A 15,828-nucleotide genomic window follows, 5' to 3' on the forward strand; every position below is an offset into this window, starting at 1 on the left:
TATGAGCTTCTCATGAAGAGGAACTGGATTTTACCCATCTTTGTATCCCTAGGGTCTAGTACAGTATGTAGTGCATAATAAACACAATATCTGTTCTTCATGCAATACAAATGTTTTAGTCACTGTGTCTGTGCTAGGCTGTGCTAGTTTAGGCTTACTGAAAAGTTCAGCCCCCCAGAAAGCAAGGTCAAAATACAGTCAGCTTTAAGCCTAAAAGGAAAAACATACAAGTGCAATCCAATACTTTAAAAGATTAAACATTGAGAAACTTTGAAATAGGTTATGTCCTAGAGATCCCAAGACTGCCTGGGATGACAAGAAGTAGAGATTCCATATAGTTCTCTCTCAGAAATTCACTCAAAAGTGCAGACATAATTTTCTGCTTGTTAACTGTCATATATCTATTAGCAGTACTCAAACCTCAAAAATACAAAGAGCTCTAGTCTGGCCAAGTATCTTGTTCTAGGCCTTCACTAGTACAAAGAGAAGTCCATGCCACCAAAAGAAAAACACTAACCAAAGAACTTCTCAGTTCCAAAAAGCTCCCATGACTTCCTAAAGAAGGAATCCTCTAGATTGTGCTGAAGCCCAGAGAAACGGCAGAGCCGCTCTAAAAGACATCACCACATTCTCCAACTGGTAAACTGCTCGTTCTTCTTCCACACTTTGTGGAGTCTTTACTGGATCTCTTCTCCCTTCCTCCTGCTTTCTTAGGTAACATTTTATACAACCTCTAATATGGCACACATCACTGGCTATTTTAATAATTCTAGTGTCTCTCTCTCCTGCTAGAGTAGACACACAATTGTCACAGACATACTGCAGTTACTCCTTTCCAGGCTAAGACCTTGAGTACCGTAGCATGTCTTATTCCCAGGAAGAAAAGTTAAAGGGGTGAAATATTTTCAAATAACTACCTGTTTACACTGCACTACCTAAGAGCCATGGATTTGTGCACCAAGATTCCTCTTTCTTTTCAGGTACCAGGTTCCAGTCTATATGGAGGACAGGTATACACAGACTTCGGAACACCTGTTTGGCTGAATGCGATGCCAATATCATCCTGAACAAGGAAATGGAATGTGGCATTAAAGGACCACTGCACTTGAGAAATCGGGAAAACCTCAGACTCCTTAGAATTGTAAAAATAGAAAGAACTTAAAGGACGTCAAGGCCAACTTTCTCATTTTACATAGATGGAAAAGAGAGCCTCAACAAGGAGAAGTGATTTGGCAAAGAACACAGAGTAAACTATAAGCAAACTCAGGTTCTGATTCCTATTAATAGTTCAGAGAAATTTCTAAGCCACCTTTTCTCTGAGTATTTTTTTTTAATTTCTATCTCAAAAATGAGGTTTAGACAGGTAAGGTAACTTGTCCAAGGTCATACTAATCCACCTTTTCTCTGGGTATTTTTTTTTTTTAATTTCTATCTCAAAAATGAGGTTTAGATGGGTAAAGTAACTTGTCCAAGGTCATACAGCTAGTAGATAATGGAACTAATATCTGAACCCAGGACACCTGAATGGAAAGTCTACCCTCTCATTTACTGTACTAAACAGTCTCTCCTGGTGAAATTTTTTCAACTCCAAATATAAATATAACTTTATCTTTCTGTTCCTTTAAATTCCTTTGAAGTTTGCTTCTAACTAATGTTGACAGATTAAAAACACACATTTACCTATACTCCTCAAAAAATCACACAAAATAATAGTAAAGATTAAAAAGGTATAAACCTCAACAATGGAGAGAATGGACAGGAGGACATACGAGGATGAGATTTCAAAAAACTGTCAGACTACAGATAATGAATGGAGAAGTTGTGAGTAAAAAAAAGAAGGGCAAAAAAAGCTAAAACTTAAGCCTTGCATGGTCTGTGGGCAGCAAAGACATGTGGTCCCTGGATGGCAGCAACACATCATCTAGAAAGAAGCACGGGATTAAGACACAAACAATAATGGCCACAGAAGAAAACACAAATCACTTGCCCAAAATCACATAAGGCTAACAAGAGTTTGAACCCAGGAAATTCATATTTTTGTTACCTTTCTATAACACATCACTATGAGCTGACCTAAAAGAATACAAGATCAACCAACAGCCCATGCCACAAAACAAAAAGGCAGAACTGTTTCCCAAGGTCTATCTTTTGGTCTCTTTTAACAACTCCAAAAAAAGTCCTTTGTGTTTAGATCTCTTGGCTACTCAAACAGTTTGGGATAAGAAGCCCCCATATTCTAAGACTAATTCTACAGCTCTGAAAAAGTAGGTTACCAGTACCTGAAAAAAATATGATGAAAGTTGGAGGCAAAAGTGTCAGAAGTACTAACACTGTTTCAGGTAAAAGCTGAGATCATTCACCTTGCCTGTGGTAGTGTGAGAGAAGCAGCTTTTCATCCTTTTTTAGGATGAACAGGCCCAAAGGTAGGTGTTGATGTATCTGTTAACCAGCTGAAATATTCTTTTCTTTTAAAGGAGGTACTAGAGATTGAACCTGGGACCTCATACATGGGAAGTGGCACTAAACAACTGAGCTTACACCCACTCCCAGATTCATTTCTATATTTTTTATTTATTTTTTATTTATTTCTCTCCCCTTCCCCGTCCCCCCCGCCCCCCCACCGCCCAATGGTCTGCTCTCTGTGTCTATTTGTTGCACTCTTCTGTGACCGCTTTTATCCTTATCAGTGTCATCAGGAATCTGTGTTTCTTTTTTTTTGTTATGTCATCTTTGTGTCAGCTCTCTGTGTGTGCGGCACCATTCTCGGGCAGGCTACACTTTCTTTCGCACTGGTGGCTCTCCTTACGGGGTGCGCGCCGTGCACCTGGGGCTCCCCTATGCAGAGGACACCCCTGTGTGGCAGGGCACTCCTTGCACGCATCAGCACTGCACATGGGCCAGCTCCACACGGGTCAAGGAGGCCCAAGGTTTGAACCGCGGACCTCCCATGTGGTAGGCGGACGCCCTATCCATTGGGCCAAGTCCACTTCGCAGAGCCAATTCTTAATACACAGGCATTATGTAATTGCCACAGCTATTTGCTCCTCATTCTACCCTACCCCCATTTGAACTGTTGTCCATAATTGTTATTGTTTTGTTTTTTGTTTTTTGAGGTACCAGGGCTGGGGATTAAACCCAGGACCTCATATGTGGGAAGCTGGCACTCAACCACTGAACTACATCAGCTCCCCTGAATTGGTTTCTTCATTTGTTTGCTTGTTGTTTGTTTTTAGGAGGCACCAGAAACTGAACCCAAGACCTCCCATATGGGAAGCAGGTGCTCAACGGCTCAAGCCAAATCCGCTTGCTTCCATCATCGTTTGTTTTTTTTTAAGATTTTCCCCCCTTCCCTTTCTTCTGCCCTGCTGTTTTTGCTATCTATGTTGTCTTCTCTTCTCATTTTCTCTCTAGGATTCACTGGGATTCAGTCCTGGAGACCTCTGATGGGGTGAGAGGTTCCCTGTCAATTGTGCCACCTCAGTTTCTGGTTTCTGCTATGCTTCACCTTGACTCTCCCCTTGCCTCTCTTTTGCTGTGTCACCATCTTGCTGCGTGACTCACTTGTGCAGGGCACTGGCTCACCACATGCGCACACTTTCTCTTCTTCTTTTTTACCAGGAGGCCCCAGGGATCTAACCGAGGTCCTCCCATATAGTAGGCAGAAGCTCTATCACTTGAGCCACATCCACTTCCCTATTTTGTGAGTTTCTGATGTGCACAAAAAGAATACTGAGTTAGGAGTCAGAAAAATAGTTCTAAATAAGCTCAAGCTTTAGAGCCAGCAAACTAGAATCTGAATCCCATTTTGAGCTGTGAGATCATAAATAAAACCATGTAATATCTCTGAGGCTGAATTAATTCATATGCAAAATGGGCATAATACCTTTCTCATAGACGTGTTGTGAAAATTCAGAGTATCTATAAGGCAAAGTGCACAACAGTAAAGCATTCAATAAATGTTAATTTCCTCTTTAAATGATCACCCAGCATATGCTAGGTACTTCTAACCTTGGAAGAGCTATGTTGTTTTAAAGTATGTTGGATTAGAAAGAATAGAATAACAAATAATATAAGATAGAATGATAAATGCTGTCAACTCGAACAAAGTACCATACAAACAATGAAGGAAGGGATATATCTGTCTGGGACAGGAGAATGTCTAGGGAGGCATCAGAACAAGAAATATTTGAACTGGGCCTTGAAGTTTGAGTAGAAATACAGCAAGCAAAGGAAAACAGCTTAAAAGAAAGAAACTATGAGGATCAAGTTAAGGGAACATGCTTATTCAAGCAACAGAGAGAAAACGTGGGTGGTGGAAGTAATGGGCTACAGGACCTGAAGTAGATTAGCATGAGAAAGGCTGACCGATGAGCAGTTTCTTTGGAGAGAAAAGTGGGTATGAAAGGCAAGGAGAGGCAGTCATCTGAAAAATCTTGAAAATATTTAGCTTGAGAAGACTAGAAATAAAATCACCATTGTGATTATAAAGGACTGTAATATAAAGGGGAGCTTGAATTTATTTTATCTAACCTGAGGACTAGACTTAGGAAAATGAATGGAAATTAAGGAGCAACACAAAAATGGCCCAAGGATATTAAACATATACAGAAGGGGGTATCTGTAACTTAAAAGGAAATGTCCCTTCTTAAAATAGTAAAATAAGCCCAGAGAGCTCACGGTAGAAGCTCTTCACTGGCTAAGGAATCCAGAGATTTTCTCTTCTTTGGGGGCAGGACTTGACTTGATGGGCTTTTGGTGCAATCACATTTGTGAAAGGTGCTTCCACCACTTTCTGAGACCTGCAATTCAATTCAATCTCAAAAGGGAACACTAGCCACATATAAATAGCTTTATGAGGAAATTAAACTAAATCAGGCAATGGACTTTAAAGGGAACTAGGCAGAAAGGGAGTATAGGGCTGCAGGACATCAAGGGCATCACTTATCTGTTACCATGTTAATGGGGAGAGAAGCAAGCAATGGAACAGGTACGAGACCATTATCTAAATGGCTAAGCTGTCAGGTGCTTCAGAGGTCATCCAGTTCAACACCTCATTGTACATATAGAGAAACTGAAGCCCAGAGAGGGGATGGGGCAGGTAGAGCCAGGGCTGAAAACAACTTAACATAAAACTTCACTGTTCAGGCAGGCACTTTTCTATTATCTCATTTTTTCTTCAAGACCATACAGTAAAAAAAAGTTTTATGAGACATTATAATAATATTTGTGTTAGGTAACATTATGGATTTCTGGAGTGAATAATGCTTTCCTTCTTGATCCCAAGAATTATAAGAAAACTATAACTAGGACTAGGACTTCCCTGGGCAAATAATGTAGACAGGAAACAGTTTTCTCCATACCCTCATCCCATTTGCCCTACACTCCGAGTCTGTCTTTTCAATACGCTACAAAAATTAGTCTATATCAGCCCCTATGCTGAGAACAGGGAAGACAGATTTGAAAAGGATGAGAGCCCAGCCTTCAAGGGTCTCCCATTCTGGTATGGTAGACAGACATGGCAATCAGTGCTTATCTTTGGAGTTATAAAGATCTGGGTTCAAAACCTGAACCTATTATCCTTTACTAGCTAAAACAAGTCATTTTCCTTATCTAAATTTTAGAATCCTTAACTATGAAATTGAGATCAATGCCATCAGTCTAACTCAAAGGGTTATTTGTATTTGTTAAGATAATATATATGCAGAACACCCAGCAGAATATCTGCTACATAGTATATATGCTCACTACGTACTTAATAAATTAATGGTTTATGTGAGAGTATTCTTTTTTTTTCAAGAAGGGGAGGGTATCCCAGGATTACATTTTCCCATAATCCTGGAACCTCTAAGGAAATACTGTTTGCCCAACAATGTGGATTTCATGTTTTCCAGCTCTTGTGCATTAGAAGCACAAATTCCACCCTAACACTAAAAACCAGAAAGAGGAACCTGGTAAGTCCCACACAATGACTAGGGATGTAGGAAATAGCTGTCTGGACTGACCAAGGTTACAAAGAGAAGTTAGCGGCAGAGCAATGCCTAACACCCAAAACATTTAAGGATCTGAAATTCTGCAACTGCTTAAGGTTTAAGACTAGAGAAGCCTGGTTAAATACAAATATCTCTGCAAGGAGCTGGGAGGAGACATTAGGGGCCACTAAGGACTGATGGACCCCTAAAGGCCACAGTAGTTCTCCACTTCAGATAGTCATTCTTTCAATGAAAATATATATTACTGTGAGTCAGGTGTATGGCACAGAAGAGGAATAAGACATTGAACCAGTATTTGACATTTATAGCCTCAAAGACAAAGATCATACTGGGAAGTGAATGTGGCTCAACTGACAGAGCATCTGCCTACCATATAGGAGGTCCAGGGTTCAAACCCAGGGCCCCCTGATCCATGTGGTGAGCTGGCCCACGTGCAGTGCTGATGTGTGCAAGGAGTGCACACTCCTATGTCCCTGGCATAGGAGAGCCCCATGCACAAGGAGTGTGTCCCTCATGGAGAGCTGCCCCGTGTGAAAAAAAAACAAAGCCTGCCCAGGAGTGGCACTGACCACACACATGGAGAGCTGACACAGCAAGATGACACAACAAAAAGTGACAGATTTCTGGTGCCGCTGACAAGAATGCAAGCAGACACAGAAGAACACATGGTGAATTGACATAGAGAGCAGAACAAGGGGGGGAGGCGGGGGGGACGGGGAGAGAATGAAATAAAAAATAAATCTTTAAAAAAAAAACACATCATACTAAGATCTTATGGCGGCGGACTTGGCCCAGTGGTTAGGACATCCGTCTACCACATGGGAGGTCCGCGGTTCAAACCCCAGGCCTCCTTGACCCGTGTGGAGCTGGCCCACGCGCAGCGCTGATGTGCACAAGGAGTGCCTTGCCACACAGGGGTGTCCCCCGTGTACGGGAGCCCCACGTGCAAGGAGTGCGCCCCATAAGGGGAGCTGCCCAGCGCGAAAGAAAGTGCAGCCTGCCCAGGAACAGCGCAGTATACACAGAGAGCTGACACAGCAAGATGACGCAACAAAAAGAAACACAGATTCCTGTGCCGCTGACAACAACAAAAGTGGACAAAGAAGATGCAGCAAATAGACACAGAGAACAGACAACTGGGGTGGGGGGGGAAGGGAGAGAAATAAATAAATAAATCTTAAAAAAAAAAAGATCTTATGTGGGTATGACTGGCTTAAAGGGAAAGTCTAAGGACATGTATGTTACTAAAAGGAAAGCTAAAAAATGTAACATGGGACTGTATAACATAGTAAAACCACAAGTAAAATATGAATATGGTTAAAACTGCATATATGACTGTTTTTCTTTAAAACTAAACAAATGTATGTTAAAACTATAAGATATTAATATCAAAAAAAATTGCATAAAATGAAAGAAACCAGACACAAAATACTACATATTGTATGATTCCATTTATATAAAATATAAATATAAATCAATTTATAAAGATTAGTGGTTATGTAGGGCTGGAGAAGGATAGAGGGATTGAGAAGTGACTGCTAAGGGGTGTGGAGTTTTTCTTTCTTGGAGTAATGAAACTTGTAAAAATTGTGGTGATGAATGTACAACATTGTGACTATACTAAAAGCCACTGATTATACACTTTGTATAGATCATATGGTATGTGACTATATCTCATTAAAACTGCTTTTAAAAAAACAAATGTGCAAGAACAGCCACAAATAGCAGCTATGTACAGCAGGAGAAGCATAAAGAGTTTGACATGATGAATTTTTTGTCTGTTTTTTATTATTCTTGATATAACAAATATGCTCTAATATTGAAGTGATGAATACATATCTATGTGGTTACACCAAATACCGCTGATTGTACATTTTGGGTGAATTGTATGCTTTATTAATACATTATCAATAAAACTTTTTTTTTAATACATTTCGCCACTAAGGTCCCTGACATGCTGCTATTCAAGGGGCTGCAGACAGAGGTGATCAGAAGTAAAACCACTTTTCCTACTTACATTTTCCCTCCAGAGTTTCCCTTCTACTTTCCTCCTTCTCTTATTCAATCAATTCACACAAAACCCGCCTTTTCTCTAAAGGCCCTTCCCTGAGCAGAAGAGCCTGACCATAGGTTTAGAATGGAAACATGACCAACAGCAAAGCTCATACCTTATCCCACCTTTGGCTTCCAGAATCAAACTCTACAAAATAGTTTTAAAACCACAGAACAAGCTCTGCTATTCTATTTTAAGCCTTTAGAGGAATTGTTCTGAGAAGATGGAACTAAGTCTTCTGAGAGGGCCTCAGAAGATATTTATTGAACACCTATTATGTGCCAGGCATCATTTTAGATGCTTTTCATATACTAACATCCTCAAAACAACCCTGCAAAGGAGTTACTATTGTTTCAGTTTTACAAAGAGAAAAAAATTGGATTCACAGAAATTAAGTAACTTGCCCCAAATTACATACTTAATAAATGATGGAGTTGAAATTCATAAGCAAATAAGCTCTACCAACTTTATAAAGTCTTCATATTTATCACTACATCTCACCTTTTATTCTAATAATAACCCTGTGAGGTAGGTAGAAGAAGTATTAATGGGAAGCGGCTGTGGCTCAATCAATTGGGCTCCTGCCTACCACATGGGAGGCCCTGGGTTCACATCCCGGGGCCTCCTTGTGACAGCAGGCTCACCCCCATGCTATGGAGAGCCACCTGTCCGGGCACTGCAGAGTGCCGCTGGCCTGTAAGTGCCAGGGAGAGCCAACTCAGCAAGGTGACACAACAAAAAGGGAGAGACACAAGCAAAAACACAGAAAAGCACGCCGCAAATGGACAGAGAGAGCAGACAGGAGGCAAAAAAGCCGAGGGGTGGGAATAAAAGTAATAATAAGTATTAACATTATCCTATTTTACAAACCAGGAAACTGGCTCTTGAGGAAGTGATACCACTTTCTCCGGAACACGTCATTAAGTGGCAGAGCCATGGTTTTTACCCACATCTCTTGCCCTCAAACCTGTGCTCTCTCCACTACCACACATCTTTTCTCACACTGTGCTTTGCAGAAGTGTATAATGGAAATATACTTAGCAGGGAGTCAGAAATGCTAAGATATGGGTCATGACTCTGTAACTTACTGTTTAAACGGAATCATGCAGTTTCAGTAAACATGTACTTGGCCTCCATTCTCTCATACATAAATTAAAGGTATTGGACTAGATAACCCCTGAAATCCCCTTAAGTTGGCAATCTAGGTTTGTTTGGGTTTTTATTTTATTTTTAAAGAACTTTCAGATTACATAAATATTACATTGAAAATACAGGCATTCCCATATACCTCACCCCCTCCCCCAACCCAGGTTTTAATCAGTAGCAACAAGTCCATGAGAAGCAGTTTCTCTGGTTTCCTTGCCACCGAACAGTAACTTTCTAAAAGAAAGAAAAGAAGAAAAAAAAGGTAGTATTATTTGCAGTATAAATAAGGCAGAAAGTGCTCAGCACCACACAGTAGAAATTACCCATTCAATTCATCCCTTCCTTCCTCAAACATCCTAGATAAAAATAAAGAAAAGGCCACAAACCACCTAATAACACAATGTTGGCACATCCAATAACAGGCACATGTAATATAACACACCAAGTATACCTAGGAGAGAACAATTTGTCCACAGTGGGTCTCCTCTTCCCTTTGTTGAATTCATAACACTTCTTTTGATTAGTTCATCTCTCCTTAGATTGAGTCAACAGCTCTGCCTCACTTACAGCAGACCATGACTATTAACTAAATCCTATCATAACAATTTACGAATGATTTTTAACTAAATAATATTATAGAAAATATGAAATTTAACCCCAGATGTAAATTCTTTCATGCCCAGAAATAGGAAGAGGGAAAAAAGATTGATACATAAGACTTTAAGTAAATTACTTTTCCTGCCTGTCTTATAGTTGTATATAAAGTAAGGGAGTGAGCCCAACCAATTCTAAATACCTTTCCCACTCTAATATGAATTGATAAGTATTCCATATTTTTTAAATGTGAAATATGTAAGAAAACAAAAATTGGGGGAAGAGGGCATAGTGTTACAAATTAAAATGAGTTCACTGAAGAAAATTAAAGGACTGAGTTATATTGCCAAGGCAGAACATTAAATATGTATGGTCACATCACCCTGAATACCTATTAGTTATAAGAGCAAAAAGAAACCTCTATAACCCTGTGACTAAATAATTCACATAATGCCCTAGGATAAGAGAACAAAAGTAGAAACCTTGTTCATGCAGTTAAGCCAGAGACAACATGAAATATGATCAAGGACCTGAGACATGAAACGCTCACTGAGAACCATGAAATTGTCTTTAGATACTCCTGAGGAAGTATGACTCCCCATGTCCTCAGAATGAAGTGCATTCTACTTTAATCACGCAGCATGCAGATTCAATAAATGTTACTTATTAAAATGCCAAAAGAGATATGTACTAGTCAGCCAAAGGGGTGCTGATGCAAAGTACCAGAAACCTGTTGGCTTTTATAAAGGGTATTTATTTGAGGTAGAAGCTTACAGTTACAAGGCCCTGAAGAGTCCAACTCGAGGTTAATTCTCTCACCAAAGCGTGTTGCCACGTGTTGAAGCAAGGTGGAGGGCGAAGTCTGAGAGGGTTCTGCCTTCCTCTTACTCTTAAGGCTCGTGGGCCCAGCTTCTTTTGATCTCAGCTGTAGGCTGGAGGGCTCGGTTCTTTCACCGCCTTCTCAGCTGCTCAGGGCTTTGGTCTCTTCAGCTGCAAACGATCAGGCAAATGGCTCAGCTCTCCCCAGGGTTCCAGCATCAAAACTCCTCTCCTCTGCCATGTCTTCTACTGTATGTTCTCCTTGAGTAAGCGTCCGTTTATATAGCCTGCAAAGGGGGCGGGGACTCAACCCTGAGTTGCCCTAATGACGTGGACAAATAAAAGCCCTTATCTTGATTTAATGAAGTAAACGTAAACCTCTGAATTTAATACAATCAAAGGTTATCACGCCCAGAGAACAGACCAGTTTACAAACATAATCTATATCTCTTTTTGAAATTCATAAATAACATGAAACTGCCACAAAGTACTAAGCACTTCCACATACATTTATTTATGTAATTCTCCCAACACCCCAGTAATTATATTCCGTTTTACAGATGAGCAGTCTGAAGCTCAAGAGATAAGGATGAGAACCAAAACTTCTGACTCCAAGTTCAATGTACTTTCTACTTCATCCCTAGTATAATCTACCTCCTTTATTGCACAAATTCCTCACATACATGTCACCCAATTGTATACCTCACAGCAACCATAGGGAGATATTCGAGATTCCCCATGACCTGACCCCCATCTGTATTTACAGTTTTGAAATGTATGCTGCTGGCTCCCTACCCAGCATCAATTTCCCCTTCCTCCTCGTACCAGAGGCCTGGTTTTCTATCAGGTATTCATCCTTCATCAGCTTCTTTTACTAAGGTTTTGGGTCTCAAATTTAGCATGCAGTCAGAATCACCTGCGGAGTTTGTTAAAACACAGATTTAAGCCTGGGGTCCAGGGTTTTTGATTCAGTAGGTTTGGGATGTGGCCCAAAAATGTGCATTTTTAACAAGCTTCCAAGGACTACACCTTGAGAACCACTGTAAAAGAAAGCTGACCTCAACCCTGGCTCCAGGCATAGGTACTGCTTAAACATCCAAACCAAATCCATAAACCCATTCTCCATTCCAGTGATTAGTTCAGAAACTTAACCATTTAGCATCTGGCATATCCCTGGCAACTTGTGTATATGTGTGTGTGTCTAAGTAGTAGAATGCTTTTATTTTCTTCCTTTTTTTAGTCAAAGGAAAGCAAAAGAGATGGGCAAATAACCAAATTGGTCCAACTGAACTAAAGAGAAGAACTTTTCATCCATTTGGGGGAAAGAAGTCAATCTCAGTCAGTGTGTCTCTCTTGTCCACCGGTAAACAAAGAAGTACATCTCCCCAACTGTTCCTCGTCAGTCAATTTACTACCATGAGGGAAGCCACTTTAGGGATAAAAGTAACACAAGCTTAAATATAAATTTCTACATGATTTAAGCCAAATTTGAGTCAGAATTTCTACTTAAGCTCAGAGAATTCCAAATGACACAGAATTTGGTACTAGAAGAGGCTACAAGCCACCTGGATATGGCAGAATCTGTAGACTGGCTTGCTCAACACTCCGTTTAATCCCCTCCTAGCTTAGCTTCAGGTATTGCATAGGCTGGAAGGCAAAAAACTGTAATTCCCAGACTCCCTTTTATTTTATTTATTAATTTTTTTATTTATTTCTCTCCCCTTCCCCCCCAGTTGTCTGTTCTTTGTGTCCATTTTGCTGTGTGTTCTTCTTTGTCCCCTTCTGCTGTTGTTGGCAGCATGGGAATCTGCTTCTTTTTGTTGCATCATCTTGCTGTGTCAGCTCTCCGTGTGTGCGGCACCATTCCTGGGCAGGCTCAACTTTCTTTCGCGCTGGGCGGCTCTCCTTACGGGGCGCACTCCTTACATGTGGGGCTCCCCTATGCAGGGACACCCCTGCATGCAGGGCACTCCTTGTGCGCATCAGCACTGTGCATGGGCCAGCTCCACACGGGTCAAGGAAGCCCAGGGTTTGAACCTTGGACCTCCCATGTGATAGGCGGATGCTCTATCCACTGGGCCAAGTCCGCTTCCCCAGACTCCCTTTTAAATGTGATTTAGGTTCCACCAATCAGATGCTTTTACACTAGATACAGATTTGGAAATAAATTACCAGAGGAAAGAGACTGGGCACAGGACATCCCTTTGCTGGAATAAACTGCTGCAGAGCCAGCATAGTTCTAGGGCTAGCAGCTGTAGCAGTAGTTTCTAGATCATGGCAAAGACAGCAACATCCTTGGGAGCTCAGTTCTATAGTATCGTATGGGAACTCTGTTCCTGGAAGTTCAGCCTAGAGCCCATTTCTTCAGCTTTCTCCTAAATCCTTTAATATCTCTGGTACTGTTAATAAATTTCCCTTTTGCTTTAATTTGCTAGAATAGATTCTGTTGCTTGCTACTATTAATAACCCTGACCAATAAATTGGCCTACACTAATGATAACATATAATATTTACTATATTATTTCCATAACACCAACACTTTCTTTTCTTGTCTTTGCACCAACTCTTCCCTCAGCCTGAAACATATTCCCTCCAAATCACCCATGTGCAAAAGCACCCACTTCTTCCAAGAAGAGGCTTACGTAAGAGGAGTTAATCACAGAGGAAAGGAAAAAATAAAACGACTTGACAGAAGAGACTGAGCCCTGAAGAATGAACAGTATGTCATTTGGCAAAGAAGGGACAGGGAGGAGAGAGACGAGTATATCAAGTGCAAAAAAACAGCATTCAAAAAAGCAGTAAGGTATCTCTCGCCACAAAGGACTACAGCACCCATGAGTTCACAATGTCTTAGAATTAGTTGGGTATGATGCCACAGCATATTATTTGTTTCTGCTCAACAAATTAATGTTGAATAGAAGTGACTTTATAGTCAATTATCAATAATTAACTGTGTACCAAAAATACTGTACCCTAGGATCTATAGGGAAATTCCGATAGCAGAGATCACAGTCCCCTCTCTTTAAGTTTTAACAATGTAGAGGGAAACAAAGACATCTGAAAAGATCAAGGACACAACGCAAAAACTATGAAAACAAGTGCAAATGTATATATATTTTTAAGTGCAAAGAAAAAAGGATTCAAGTGAATATCTAAATTTAGTTGTTATTCATAGAAAATTTCCCCAAGAGAATTCATTAACTAATCAAATACTTACTGAGCATTTACAATGTGCTAAAAACTGTTCTAGGTGCTGAGAATACAGGGAGGTAAAAGACAGAGTCCTTGCTTTCACAAGGCTTATATTTGAATTAAAGAAGATTTAGGAACAAAGGTTTCAAAGACAGGGTTGTAAATTAAGGTAAAGTACGAATGTTTAGGATTATTATAGTTTCCCTACCCCATAATAATAATAACAAACATTTATTGAGCACTTGCTGTTTGCCAGAACCTGTTAAATGCTTTACAATCATTACTTCGTATAATACAAATCTCCAAAGCGTGTTTGTTACCAGGTTATTAGTACCATATTTTAAGGATAAAGAAACTAAAGCTACAGAGGTTAAGCAACCCACAATCAGAAAGTGGCAGGGCCGCAGGATTCAAAGTTAGGTCAGTGCACAAAGGTTTTTAACTAACATACAACGTAGAGGATAAAATTATATTTACATAAAAAAGAGCCTGGTTAAAATGCAAGATAAGGAATTATTAATTTTGCATGAGCTTTATTTTCTTGAGGGTTTTTTTCCCTTGTTTCATAAAATGAAGGGTTAGACTCCCTATGCCACTTTGGCCTCTGTTTCCAGGGTTTCAAAAACAATGTGAAAAGGTATACAGGTGCCTAATCCTGAAGTCCAATTGTTGTCAGTGAAAAGCACTATGAAGGCTGCTACTTTCGCAGTTCTTAGCCAGTAGCTGGGACCATGTGCTTCCATTACTTCATTAAAAAGCACATTAGCATTCTATTAATTGGTATAAAGGCCTCCAGGACAACAGCTGCCACACAAACTTAGAGCAAATAGGAAGGCTGGAGGACAGAGAACAAAAGGAGAGACAGGAAAGCAATGATTGGTTGACCTGGATCAGTCTAGGTCAGGCATGGCATTTGGTCCTTCCTCATTTCTAAATTCTCATGAATGTGGATGCCCAGGCAGCAGCCCAACGCTTTCCTCATTTCCATCTCAATCTCCAGGAAGAATTACAATGAGAGCAAGAGCTATTTGGGCAGCAAACAGACCCTGAATATTAAAGTACACACTAAACCAGAGCTGACAAAAGGAAAAATAAGAGAGCTTTTCCCTTTTGATCTAACAGTTTAACAGTCAAACCCTACTCTTTCACCTACTATACAAGCTCTTGACCAAACAGTACCTTCTCAAGGAGTTTTTCCAAATACTTTCAAATTATCATCGCCATGTATTTTTTAGGCATCTCCTATGTGCCAGACTCTGACTAGGTCAATTAGGAATATAATGAGTAATATACGGTCCCAAATCTTGGGTTACTCAATCTAATGAGGGAAGAGGCACATAAAGAGGAGATTCTTGATACCTGAGGATAACTGGTACCCAAATAATGTCATTAAAAAGTTAACTGAGGGGAGCAGATGTAGCTCACATGGTTAAGCACCTGCTTCCTGTTCATTCCCCAGTACCTCCAAAAAAAAAGTTAACTGACAACCAAAATTTCCTAATAAATTTCAAAATACATATATATATTGTTTGGGCCTTTAACTCAGAAAGATAAATATAAAGCAATTCCTAAGTAGTATTTCACTGTATGGGTGAGCAATGATTTGCTTGACATGACTGTGGTCTAAACCAGAGCAAAAGGAATACAGAAATAGAAACAGATTTGAAAAACACAGATGTAAAACTGAGGCGAGATAATCAACTGGATTGATAACATGAGCTAATTCATGCAGCAAGTATTTGCAACACTCACTGTGTTCCAGGTACTGTGCTAGGTGATGAGACACAATAGTGAACAAAAGAGGCATGATCCTTGGCTCTGTGGAGCTTAAAGTTTAGAGAAATAACAAACAGTCAAATAAATATAGAATTATTACTCTTTATAATTGGCATTAGAGGGATTCTTCTTTACATTAAGGAGATCCTGGCTCACAGAAGGTATTCAATATTTGTTGATGAAAGGAAGAAAGGGAGGTAGGGAGAAAAGGAGACCAGATAAGGGACCAGATTTGTGAAGAAGAGACGATGATGATGA

The 15,828-nt window shown here is 40.1% G+C and overlaps 1 protein-coding gene across 4 annotated transcripts in view; it reads right to left on the reverse strand.

Annotated features, from left to right (window-relative positions):
- Positions 1 to 15,828, reverse strand: part of PAK1 (p21 (RAC1) activated kinase 1) — a 169,225-nt gene that overhangs the window by 140,703 nt on the left and 12,694 nt on the right. Inside the window, exon 2 of one of the 4 annotated variants that reach the window (XM_058306030.2) lies at positions 10,603 to 10,773. The exons of the other annotated variants lie outside the window; for them this stretch is intronic. The gene's annotated coding sequence lies outside the window, so the exon portion shown is untranslated. The remainder of the gene's footprint in view (positions 1 to 10,602; positions 10,774 to 15,828) is intronic. 4 annotated transcript variants of the gene reach the window in all.

Source organism: Dasypus novemcinctus, chromosome 10, assembly GCF_030445035.2.
Source record: "Dasypus novemcinctus isolate mDasNov1 chromosome 10, mDasNov1.1.hap2, whole genome shotgun sequence".
Classification (NCBI taxonomy): domain Eukaryota; kingdom Metazoa; phylum Chordata; class Mammalia; order Cingulata; family Dasypodidae; genus Dasypus; species Dasypus novemcinctus.